General features: G+C 42.1%; 1 protein-coding gene across 6 annotated transcripts in view; it reads left to right on the top strand.

Annotated features, from left to right (window-relative positions):
• The window catches only part of LRRC8D (leucine rich repeat containing 8 VRAC subunit D), a 130,843-nt gene that overhangs the window by 85,803 nt on the left and 31,949 nt on the right, over positions 1-13,091 (top strand). The gene's annotated exons all lie outside the window — the stretch shown is intronic.

Genomic DNA, 13,091 nt, shown 5'->3' with positions numbered 1-13,091 from the left:
CCAGCATGTGTTGTTGAGGTTGGGGAAGCTGCAAGGGCTTTTTCATGGCTACTTGAGTTCTGAGCTATCTGCCTAAACCCTGATCTCCCCAGGCCCTGAGAGTGTAAAACAGGGATGTGCTGAGTAGAAAGAGCTCTAAGCGAGCAGTCACGAGACCCAGATTTCAGTTCTGGCCTCAGAGCAGCAGTTTTGGCCTTGAGTGAGTCATCATCCGTGAGTTATAATTTCTCCCCTGTGAAAGGAGAAGATTGGGTTTAGATCATCTCTGAAGTTCTCTCTGGACTTCAGCTGGCAGGAATCAAAGGCACTAACCTTACTCTAACTGCGTCACTGCCTGGCCTCCAACTCTCCTCATCTTGGCCCCTCCCCTTGGTTCCTACCACCTCCTTCACTCTTCCCTCTCCACCTGCTACCCCTCCTGACTCCATTCTTTTATGCTTGCCTGTTTCTACCTAGAGGGAATCCTTCGGTGCCCAAGTAGGGCTAGATTACCAGATAGACAGACCAAATGTGTGCTTAGGGCACCTGCAAAGCAAAGACACCCTGAGAAAATGGTTTCAAGAGAATTTAATCTTCACTGCTTTAGAAAATATGTAAGCAATCATCATGGGGGAAAAAAATTGCAGACTTTTACTGGACTTCCTTATTATTTTATGGTTTGTTAATTTAATTTCTGTTCAGAGGAATGTATCAACTAGTCAGTACTTAGGGCTGCCCAAGGCTTCATCTTCTGCCTGCAAACTTCTTGGACTTGGCTTTTCATTACAGCCTCTCAGAGACAGGGACAAGCACGTTGATTTGTTTTGTCCCCTCTTGTCTGTACAAGCCATGTGTGCTTATTTTAGTACAGCAGCATGTATTAATATTTCTGTAGCCCTGGCTTACTCAGAGCTTTCCATTTTATTGTGTACTTTCTGGTTGAACATTTCCATGGGGGGAGTTCAGCTCTGGGACAGAGAGGGGCCAGGAAGAGAGACATCTGACTATAAGACACGCCCTCCAAAATTTTCAATTAAATTGAGACGTAAGTTATTCTCTGCAACAATGAAATGCCACACGTGCTTGTAAATATTTGAAGGAGTGCTACAGAAATTCAAAGGCAGAGCAGTTTTTGAAAGATGTTCCCTGCTAGAGGGACCTTGAAGGAAAAGTGGTGGAGAGTTTTACCATAATACCAACATGTGCGTATCTGAATGGCCTGTTACTTTATTTCTAAATTCTGAATCCCATTGTTGTGGACTGTTGGCTGCTACCCATTCTCAGAACTGCTCCAAACTGGTTTCTCCCAGACTTGGACTGTCTGTCTCTGTCCCTTCATCATATCTCTTCTGGCCTGTCTTTGGTCCTTTGAGCCTGTCCCTTCAGATAAGCTGCTGTAGCCACTGAGAATAGCCAAGCTGAGTCCCCTGGGCCCATGGGATGAGAGAGCGTTTTTCTAGTAGATTCTGTGTCATTGCTTAGAACATTTGGCTTTTTCATAGACCCTAAGTGATCTCCTGGCTTCCCTTGTGGCTCAGCTGGTAAAGAATCTGCCTGCAACGTATGACACCTGGGTTCGATCCCTGGGTTGGGAAGATCCCCTGGAGAAGGGAAAGGCTACCCACTCCAGTATTCTGGCCTAGACAATTCCATGGACTGTATAGTCCACGGGGTTGCAAAGAGTCAGACTGACTGAAAGACTTTCAGTTTACTAAGTGATCCCCAGTCCCTTATTTTTACCACAGTCTGGTTAAGCCCATGTCATGGTCATTGTCATTATTATTAAGTTAAATGTTTTGTGGGATTGTGTGCCAGGCAGCATGCTCAAGGCAGTCCACGTGTGGATTCATTAAATCCTCATCACAGCCTCTTAAATGAGTGCTGCTTTTTCTGTCTTACTGATTTGGAAAGAAAGGGATGCTATTGATACACCTGCAGGTCATATAGCTGATGGCAGAGCCAGGATTCTTATTCTAGCACTATGATTCTGAGCCCCTGCTTCCAACCATTACATTGTACTATGTGTTCAGGGGACAAGGAATTGGGCGGTAGGGTGGGCTGGGGAATGTGTGGATGAAGGAGGAAAAACTCATTCTGAGTTTCTTTCCATCAAATTGAAAGTCATTTGAATTGTTCCAAAAGAGGAAATTCTAGAAAGTTCCTCCTCTAAATATGTTAGATATCTTTAGTATCTGTAATGCCATCTTTTTGATTCTCATCTTTTTTTTTTTTTACTAGTATTTGATCAAAATAAAAGTTACCTGATATGGATGCCTTTTCGTTGAGGTCCACAGGATCACATTGCTATGCTATGCTATGCTAAGTCACTTCAGTCGTGTCCGACTCTGTGTGACCCCATAGACGGCAGCCACCAGGCTCCCACGTCCCTGGGATTCTCCAGGCAAGAACACTGGAGGGGGTTGCCATTTCCTTCTCCAATGCATGAAAGTGAAAAGTGAAATCGAAGTCGCTCAGTCGTGTCCAACTCTTAGCGACCCCATGGACTGCAGCCTACCAGACTCCTCCATCCATGGGATTTTCCAGGCAAGAGTACTGGAGTGGGGTGCCATTGCCTGCTCCGCAGGATCACATTGCCAAGCGTAATTTCCATTCAGGTGACACTTTTCTTACTACTGAGAGAAACAGCATCTTTAGCCAGAAAGAGTGGTGTAGATGTCTTATCTCTCCCTGAACAAGCAAGCACAGTTTCGTACATGGAGATGTGTCTTTTCAGGATCCTGGTGATGTTGATTGGTTTGTTTTAAGAAGGAGGGGGTCCTTCAGAAAGTTAAACATTATTTCCTCTGCTCCTTTATTTTCATAATACATTTTGATTTACTTATTTCCTAACATATAATTTGCAGCATTGTAAGATATTTAAAGTGTACAATGTGATGACTTCGTATATGTTACATTGTGAAGGTAGTCTTCCCATCCAATTAATGAACACATCCATTACCTCATATATTTAGTTTTTCTTTTTAGTGAGAATATTTAACTTCTTCTCTCAGCAAATTTCAGTTATACTATACAGTGTTATGAACCATCCTCACCATGTTATACAGTAGAGAACTCAGAACATATTCATCTTTTGTACCTTTTTACCAGTATCTCCCTATTTCTTCCATCCCTCAGACCCTGGTGACCGTTTTTCTGTGAGTTCAACTTTTACTTAGATCCTACATATTGTGGTACCATGTGTTTCTCTCTCTGTGTTTGGCTAATTGTAGAATAATGCCTCTGCTTCTTTACCACATTGATTTTGGGGAGTGTTTACTGATGTTCCTAAATGCAGTAATAACCATGGTTCATTAAAAAGTGTGTCTCTCATTTTATGAACATTTCAGTCAGCTACTACTTCCTTTGAGTAGAGTTCTTAAGACTAATTTGATGCCTTGAGTTGAGCCCAGAAACCTTATATTTAGCTTTGAATTGATTTCTTCCAAAGCATAAGTACACTTTTAAGATTCTTCTCATAGTTCTGATATCTACCACCCACTTGTCACTTTTTTTTTTAATGGTTTTAGTGGCTTGAGGGAGTCCAGTTATTTATTGTTTTCACCCCAAAGAACAATAATCATTATGGAATTTCCAGTTTATTCTGAGACTACCCAAATTCCCCCTACTCATACCTCAAGACTGTTGCTGTACTCAAAGGACAAACCAGAGAAAGTAGAGTTTAAAGAACTAAAATGAGGAGGTGGGATGAAAACTTAACAATAAAGACATCGTTCTGAGCACTCTGGAAAGATCTTTACTACCCACCCACCTCCTGCTTCCATCAAAGCCAAAGACCTTTCACCCTTACGTTGGGTCCCTTAGGAGTCCCCAGCCTCAGCTGTGCATTGAAGCTGTAAATGACCATCTGACCACTGGGGATTCAGGGAAGTTGGACCTTCAGGTTCTCTTTGGAATTAATGGAGCATCTATAGTTTAACAGATGTGAAACTGTTTTTAGAGATGTCAGCTGCCACTGGGCTGGTTCCTAGGCTGTGTCTGTGGGTCAGGCCCCTGGGAAGGAAGGAAGGAAGGAAGGAAATAAAATGAAACAAATTCACTCCCTTTTCTTCCTTAAAAGGATTCTGCAGGGATGCAAAAGGGGAATCTGAACTCAGTGAGCTAGCTTGCCCTTCTCTCTATTTTGTTTTTGCTGGCATGCTCTACTGGAGCTTTGTTTACCATCCTGCAGTGCCCATCCCAGTTCAAATCAAGATTGCATGGAAGGCACTTATATTCTTTTATCACAAGACCTGGGTTTGAGTCCCAGTGCTACCACTGTTAAGTGGCTGAGTAAACCTGGGCAAGGAGTTGAACCTCTTGAATTTTCTCCCCTATAGTTTTCTATTTCTCCCAAATAGTTTTCTCCCCTATTTGAGGTTGATAATAGGACTTATTTCCCAGGGTAGCTCAGGATAAATTAAAATGATGAAACATATTAAAGTCACTTTGTTAGCTGCCTGGTATCCTTGCTGTTAAATTCACCCATTCCAGTCCATTTTAGTTCGCTGATTACTAAAATGTCAATGTTCACTCTTGCCATCTCCTGTTTGACCACTTCCAATTTGCCTTGATTCATAGACCTAACATTCCAGGTTCCTATGCAATATTGCCCTTTACAGCATCGGACTTTACTTCCATCACCAGTCACATCCACAACTGGGTGTTGTTTTTGCTTTGGCTCTGTCTCTTCATTCTTTCTGGAGTTATTTCTCCACTGATCTGCAGTAGCATATTGGGCACCTATCGTGGTGTCATCACTTACGTAGAGCCAGACATCCTGGAATGAGAAGTCAAGTGGGCCTTAGGAAGCATCACTATGAACAAAGCTAGTGGAGGTGATGGAATTCCAGTTGAGCTATTTCAAATCCTAAAAGATGATGCTGTGAAAGTGCTGCACTCAGTATGCCAGCAAATTTGGAAAACGCAGCAGTGGCCACAGCCCTGGAAAAGGGCAGTTTTCATTCCAATCCCAAAGAAAGACAATGCCAAAGAATGCTCAAACTACCACACAATTGCACTCATCTCACACACTAGCAAAGTGATGCTCAAAATTACCCAAGCCAAGCTTTAACAGTACGTGAACCGTGAACTTCCAGATGTTCAAGCTGGTTTTAGAAAAGGCGGAGGAACCAGAGATCAAATTGCCAACATCCGTTGCATCATCAAAAAAGCAAGAGAATTAAAAAAACACATCTATTTCTGCTTTATTGACTATGCCAAAGCCTTTGACTGTGTGGATCACCACAAACTATGGAAAATTCTTTAAGAGATGGGAATACCAGAACACCTAACCTGCGTCCTGAGAAATCTGTACGCAGGTCAAGAAGCAACAGTTAGAACTGGACATGGAACAACAGACTGGTTCCAAATTGGGAAAGGAGTACGTCAAGGTTGTATATTGTCACCCTGCTTATTTAACTTATCTGCAAAGTACATCATGAGAAATGCTGGACTGGATGAAGCACAAGCTGGAATCAAGATTGCTGGGAGAAATATCAATAATCTCAGATACACAGATGACACCACCCTTATGGCAGAAACAGAGAAGGCAATGGCACCCCACTCCAGTACTCTTGCCTGGAAAATCCCATGGATGGAGGAGCCTGGAAGGCTGCAGTCCATGAGGTCGCTGAGGGTCAGACACGAATGAGCGACTTCCCTTTCACTTTTCACTTTCATGCATTGGAGAAGGAAATGGCAACCCACTCCAGTGTTCTTGCCTGGAGAATCCCAGGGACGGGGGAGCCTGGTGGGCTGCCGTCTATGGGGTCGCACAGAGTTGGACACGACTGAAGTGACTTAGCAATACCAGTATGGCAGAAAGTGAAGAAGAACTAAAGAGCTTCTTGATGAAAGTGAAAGTGGAGAGTGAAAAAGTTGGCTTAAAACTCAACATTCAGAAAGCTTAAGATCATGCCATCTGGCCCCATCACTTCATGGTAAATAGATGGGGAAACAGTGACAGACTTTTTTCACTGCAGATGGTGACTGCAGCCATGAAATTAAAAGACACTTGCTCGTTAGAAGAAAAGTTATGACCAACCTAGACAGCATATTAAAAAGCAGAGACATTACTTTGCCAATGAAGGTCTGTCTAGCCAAAGCTATGATTTTTCCAGTAGTCATGTATGGATGTGAGAGTTGGACTATAAAGAAGCTGATCACCGAAGAATTGATGCTTTTAAACTGTGGTGTTGGAGAAGACTCTTGAGAGTCCCTTGGACAGCAAGGAGATTAAACCAGTCATCCTAAAGGAAATCAGTCCTGAATATTCTTTGCAAGGACTGATGCTGAAGCTGAAACTCCAATACTTTGGCCACCTGATGTGAAGAGCCAACTCATTGGAAAAGACCCCGATGCTGGGAAGGATTGAAGGCAGGAGGAGAAGGGGACGACAGAGGATGAGGTGGTTAGATAGCATCACCGACTCAATGGACATTAATTTGAGTAAACTCTGGGAGTTGGTGATGGACAGGGAGGCCTGGCAAGCTGCAGTCCATGGGGTCACAAAGAGTTGGACACAACTGAGCAACCGAACTGTTGATCCTCGCTGTTATGTTTCCTACCCATAGCTGGCTTTTCTAGTTGCAGACAATGGCTCACTACATGAATTTTTACATGGGAACATTTATTCTGAAGGTTTTAAATAACACTTTTATAAAGGATGGATAGTGTAAAATACCTGCCTGAAAAAATGAGGAAGAACTGTGAAGACATTTCATGGTGCTGTTCAGATTTATTTCATCACGCGCAAAGAAATCATCCCAAGGGTTAAGTGTTCACCTATGTCATTTGGCTTACAAAACATTTGAAAGAAACTTCCCAGGTGGTTAACAGTTTTCATAGATCAGAAAAGTATTTCCATGTGCTAAGCCATCAATAAGCTTCCCTGGTGGCTCAGATGGTAGAGAGTCTGCCTGCAATATTTTGGATAGGATTGTTTCTCTTTTGAGTGTATTTTAGATGAATTATTTCCCTCTCAGAATTCACACAGAAATTGGCTACCATGTTTTAGACTATCTTGCCCAGCTTTTGGTGGTTTGGGGTATAGTCCTGTACCCACCCAGGAACAAGTAAGATTAATCAGATTATTTAGTTTCCTTCTCACCACATTTATGCATTCAGTAAATAGTTATTAAAAACTATCATAGACATCCAAGGCAAGGAGACCCACCCTATCTTGAGATTTGAGGAGGCCATAAATATGCCCTCCTCCATGCCTGAATTTAAAAGCATTTGAGGGAGCTAAAGGAGCCAGGCAAATGGACAGCAAAATGCCATCTTTATTACTGAAAATGCTTTTTGGAGAATGTGACTTTGGATCTGCAGCCAAGTGAGCCTTCTGAAATTTCATACTCGAATTAGATAGATTTACCCACTCTTTCTCTGGCACTTCAGAGCAACGGAAGTTGGCACCCAGCAGGAGAAAAGTCTAGAATGCATCATTTCTGCAGGCAGGCAGAGGGAGGGAGGAGGAGATGGAGAGAGAGGCCAGGTCTGTTGTTGTAGGGGATTCTTGCCAGGGGATGGTTGGAAGAAAGGGAATAAAAGTCTTCTCCTAACATCGGCAGCGGGGTCTTCAAAGGTGGATTAGTCCTGGTCTTTCTCTCCTTTCTCTCATCTTTCTTTGGGATTGGAAGGGGGAGACAGGGCATCTGTTCAGCTGTGACTGAACCCGAGATGGCTCTTCTTTGCCATTCTGCACAGCTCTGGCTGAAGTTTTACATGTGGAGTAAGAGCTTGTTTTGTGTGGCTGCTGCCTTTCTCCCTGGCATGTTAACTGGCCCCCTTTTGACATCTGAGGCTTCTTTCAGTCACCACTTTAGGATTTTAAAAAATTAAATCCATTACTTGACTAAAAAATGATGAGAGGAACAGATCCTCTTTATAAGGTACTGCCTTTCAAACATCTGATGGTGTATATAACTTAGCCGAAAGGTGAATTTTACCCTAAATGTAAGCAGGATAGAGAGTCTTTGCCTGATGACACTGGGCTCAAAACAGAAGCAAGTGTGTTAAATCTGCTGAAGAACAGAAAAAAGAAGTCACTATTATTGCTGAAGGGAATTCATCATCATCATCATTATTACCATGATTCTTTTCCTAGCTTGGGAGTTGAATTTGTAGTACTGAACTGAACAGAACCCCACAATCACACCCAGCTTTTCTTTTCTCGTTTTCCCAACTTCGGTGTCCTTTCTAAAGAACAGAGTTTTACAGAATTTAAGGTAGACCAGGATTTTTTTGTTGGTGTTATCAGCCAAACCCAGTTGTCAGCCAGGACTTTGGACTGACTTTCTGTGAAAAAAACCTGCCTGTGGATTGTGCACAGCTATGGTAGTCACTCCATGATGTTCTCAGATGGGCTCTGGAGTAAGACCGATCCGTGCGTGTGCATTTATAGTAACCACTGAATAAGAACCAGAATAATGACTGCAGAAGACAAGGGTCATGGCTGTAGCCTGCTGAGTCATCTCGGCTCAGCCTGGCTGGCAAGGGCTCCCCAGCTGCATTGGTTTGCTTTACTGCTCACTGCATTCTGACCTGCCAAGCATTCTTTTGCTGATCAGTGGGGGCTCCTTAGAAAGATTAGGTCCAGGTAGATCTTTGTTGTTGTTTCGTTGCTAGGTCATGTCTGACTCTTGTGACCCCGTGGACTGTAGCCCGCCAGGCTTTTTCTTTCTGAGAGTTTTCCCAGGCAGGAATACTGGAGTGGACTGCCATTTCCTTCTCCAGGGGATCTTCTCAATCCAGGCATCGAACCTGTGTCTCCTGCATTGGGAGGCAGGTTCTTTACTGCTGAGCCACCAGGGAAGCCCCAGGTGGAGTGTAAGAAATCTAAATTTATAATAGTTCATCTTGATTCAGGTGTTACTTTAGAAGAAACACAAAGGAGTGGATAACTCCAGTTCCTCCATTCAAACCTGTCAGCATTTACTCATGCAGATAGGCTACCATGATTGGTCATTCAGAACACAAAGGGTCCCCAAGGGCTTCTTGGCCACCATTCATGTGTTGGACTTCCTGTCTTCCACTGAGCCTTTATGCACAGGTGCCAACAGCCTTCACTCCCTTTGTTACTGATCGCCAGGGATGTGCATGAACAAGAAAAATAAATACCAAAGAACAGACAAGTACTGCATGAAATTTTCTCTTGGAACTTGAAAGCTAAACACTCTGAGGCCAAAAAATATATGTCTTTCTTCTTTTTTTTCCCCTTGCCCTGGCCTGATGTAACCTCACCCTTAACTTAAACCACCCCATGAAAAATTTTTGTTACCTGTTTTTCCTCTTGCTGATCTTTTAAGTGTTTTAGCCTTTTCTATCTCTGAATCAGCCTTTCTCCTTTTGAGATCACTTTCTTCTCCATAAATTGAGTCATTAAAAATAAGCATGGAACAGATTCATGCTGCTAACATGGGGGAGGAAAAATTGTAAAGCCCTGCAAGCCAGTCACAAAATGGTAAAGCCTCAAAGATCTTAGAGATCTTAAATGCCAGGAGAATGTTTTTTTCCTGTAGAGCTCAAATATGAATTAAAATGCACAAAATTTGTATTATTATTCATCATCACATGTGATTGACCTGTTTCTAAATTGCAAATACTTTAAAAGGGAGGGAACTTTGGTATATCTGCAGAATGTGCTTTAGGTGAAAGCAAAGTACCCGATGACTGTTTGATAGGATAATTCAAAAAATTTATTCTAAAAACATTTATTGCATTTCTTTTGTATAGTAGGCAATTAGGATCTATCTGTTATATGACAAATATAAAAAGATCGTTAAGACAGTCTCTCCTCTGAAATAACTTACAGTCTATTCAGATCAGTTCAGTTCAGATGCTCGGTCATCTCCAACTCTTTGTGACCCCATGGACTGCAGCACGCCAGGCTTCCCTGTCCATTACCAACTCCCAGAGCTTTCTCAAACTCATGTCCATCGAGTGAGTGATTCCATCCAATCATCTCATCCTCTGTCGTCCCCTTCTCCTCCTGCCTTCAATCTTTCCCAGCATCAGGGTCTTTTCCAATGAATTAGTTTTTCGCATCAGGTGGCCAAAGTATTGGAGTTTCAGCTTCATCATCAGTCCTTGCAATGAATATTCTGGACTTATTTCCTTTAGGATGACTGGTTTAATCTCCTTGCTGTCCAAGGGACTCTCAAAAGTCTTCTCCAACACCACAGTTCAAAAGCATCAATTCTTCAGTGCTCAGCTGTCTTTATAGTCCAGCTCTCACATCCAGACGTGACTACTGGAAAAACCATAACTTTAACTAGATGGACCTTTGTCAGTAAAGACCTTTGTCTCTGCTTTTTAATATGCTATCTAGGTTGGTCATAGCTTTTCTTCCAAGGAGCAAGCGTCTTTTAATTTCATGGCTGCAATCACCATCTGCACTGATTTTGGAGCCTAAAAAAATAAAGTCTGTCACTGTTTCCATTGTTTCTCCATCTATTTGCCATGGAGTGATCGGACCAGATGCCATGATCTTAGTATTTTGAATGTTGAGTTTTAAGCCAGCTTTTTCACTCTCCTCTTTCACTTTCACTTTCACCAAGAGGCTCTTTAGTTCCTTTTCACTTTCTGTCATCTGCATATCTGAGGTTATTGATATTTCTCCTGGCAATGTTGATTCCAGCTTGTGCTTCATCCAGCCTGGCATTTTGCATGATGTACTCTGCATATAAGTTAAATAAGCAGGGTGACAATATACAGCCTTGACCTATGCAGGATTTGATTACAGAACTTACACAGGACTGGGGAAAGAAATTCTTGGAGGGCACAAAAAAAAAAAAACCTTGTATGCACCAAGACCCAGAAGAAAGGAGTAGTGACACCAGGAGAGCTGACCTAGACTTGCCTGTGAGTGTCCAGGAGTCTCTGGCGGAGGCATGAATCGGCAGTGGCCTACTTCAGGGTCAGGGGTACTGAGTGCAGCAGTGCGTGCATGGGACCTTTTGAAAAAGGTTACCATTATCTTCATTACCTCCACCATAGTTTGGTCTCAGGTCAAACAACAGGGAGGGAACACAGCCCTGGCCATCAACAGAAAATTAGATTAAATATTTACTGAGCGTGGCCCTGCCCATCAGAACAAGACCCAGTCCCCGCCACTGCCCCCCCCACTTCCCCAACCCTGCCAGTCAGTCTCTCCCATCAGGAAGCTTCCATAAGCCTCTTATCCTTATCTGTCAGAGGGCGACAGAATGAAAACCACAATCACAGAAAACCAATCAAACTGATCACATGGACCCACAGCCTGATCTAACTCAATGAAACTATGAGCCCTGCCGTGTAGGGCCACCCAAGACAGATGGGTCATGGTGGAGAGTTCTGACAAAACGTGGTCCACTGGAGAAGGGAATGGCAGACCACTTCAGTATTCTTGCCTTGAGAACCCCATGAACAGTACAGTCTGTTGGGTAGACAAATAATTATATCCTAATGATTACTGTAATAACTGCAAATAAAGTTGCATGGGGACTCAGCTACTCTGAGTAGCTTACTCAGCCTTGGAGTACAGATGGGAGACAAATGACTATCACTGAAGGATGTAATGGAGTTTGGATTTTAAGTGTGAACTGAATCTTAGAATTTTACATCAGGATGGAAGAGACAATCTAATACCGTCTTCTCATTTTACAGATAAGGAACTGGAGACCTAGAGATTTAAATTGCCACGGCTATGATACAATAGCGGAGAAGGCAATGGCACCCCACCCTAGTACTCTTGCCTGGAAAATCCCATGGGCGGAGGAGCCTGGTGGGCTGCAGTCCATGGAGTCGCTAAGAGTCAGACACGACTAAGCGACTTCACTTACACTTCTCACTTTCATGCATTGGAGAAGGAAATGGCAACCCACTCCAGTGTTCTTGCCTGGAGAATCCCAGGGACGGGGGAGCCTGGTGGGCTGCCGCCTATGAGGTCGCACAGAGTCAGACACAACTGAAGTGACTTAGCAGCGGCAGTGGCATGGTACAATAGCTAGTCAGTGTCAAACTAGAGTTTCACCAGAACTTTACTATTTCTTCTATAAATAGAACTCAAGGTATCCAAGGAAATAATTGTTTTGGGAAAATGGGATTGATTTTGAGTATAGTTTCTCCTGGAACAACCTATTGTTTTTAAAGTCACATTTATCATAAAGCTGTCTTAGAAGGATTGATTAAGTAACTGTTTGTATGAATCTAAAATAACAGTTTTCCTGGTACCTGGACTAGGTGATTATTTTAATATTTTATTACAAAAACAGTAAAAAGCAAGGAAGTCTGGAAATTTCCTAATAGGAATAGTCTGTGGCCCCCAGGTAATCTAGGAGCTATAAATCATTGTACCAAATGTACCAGAAATTTAATAAATTAAACAAGTTAATTGGCTGTTGAATCCTATCTTAAATCATTTCTATAAAATTATTAAAATATCACTATTTTTCTTTTTGTTTTTAATTGATTATGATTATAAGGATTGATTAGATGAGAGAGTGGCTTTTTGACCTTCAGGGCTGCCTAAAATTTCTGTTCCTGTAAAGTTGATTTCTACATTTTAGACCATATAGCCACAAAGCACTTATAAGTTTATTTTTCATACCATTTGCAATTCCTGACTAGTAGAATTAAACAGACTAGTATAATACCCTCATCAAGAATCATTTGAACACCTTCCTTCCTTGTATTTCTCTGAAATGATTACCTGGGCAACCTGTGTAAGAGTGTGTATATGTTTAGTTTTGCCTCCTGGTTTTTAAATCTGTGACTTCATGAACTTTATGAGGATTGTTAACTAATATTTCTAAACTTTTTTTTTTAACCTGTAAAATTAGGGAAATAATTTGCCTCAAGGAGTTGTATTAATGAAATTAAATGGTCTTTGTAAAACCCCTCCCCTAGTGTGCCTGGCACATACTTGAATCTCCGTAAACTATGGCTCAATTATTTTGCTTCATTTCCTACGACTATAACAGAGCAAACTTGTTTTGTATTAAGAAAAATTATCCTACTCTTTTCAGAACATTAATAAGAATATGATAAATGTCCTGCCTTTCTCTATTCTTTTGGGTTTCTGGGGAACATTTTTTTGCAGCAGCAGATTTTAATGATTAATTTTAAGGCCT

The sequence above is a fragment of the Bos indicus x Bos taurus genome, chromosome 3 (genome assembly GCF_003369695.1).
Source record: "Bos indicus x Bos taurus breed Angus x Brahman F1 hybrid chromosome 3, Bos_hybrid_MaternalHap_v2.0, whole genome shotgun sequence".
Taxonomy (NCBI): domain Eukaryota; kingdom Metazoa; phylum Chordata; class Mammalia; order Artiodactyla; family Bovidae; genus Bos; species Bos indicus x Bos taurus.
The sequence above is the reverse complement of the archived record's forward strand: the minus strand, read 5'-3'. Positions and strand labels throughout refer to the sequence as shown.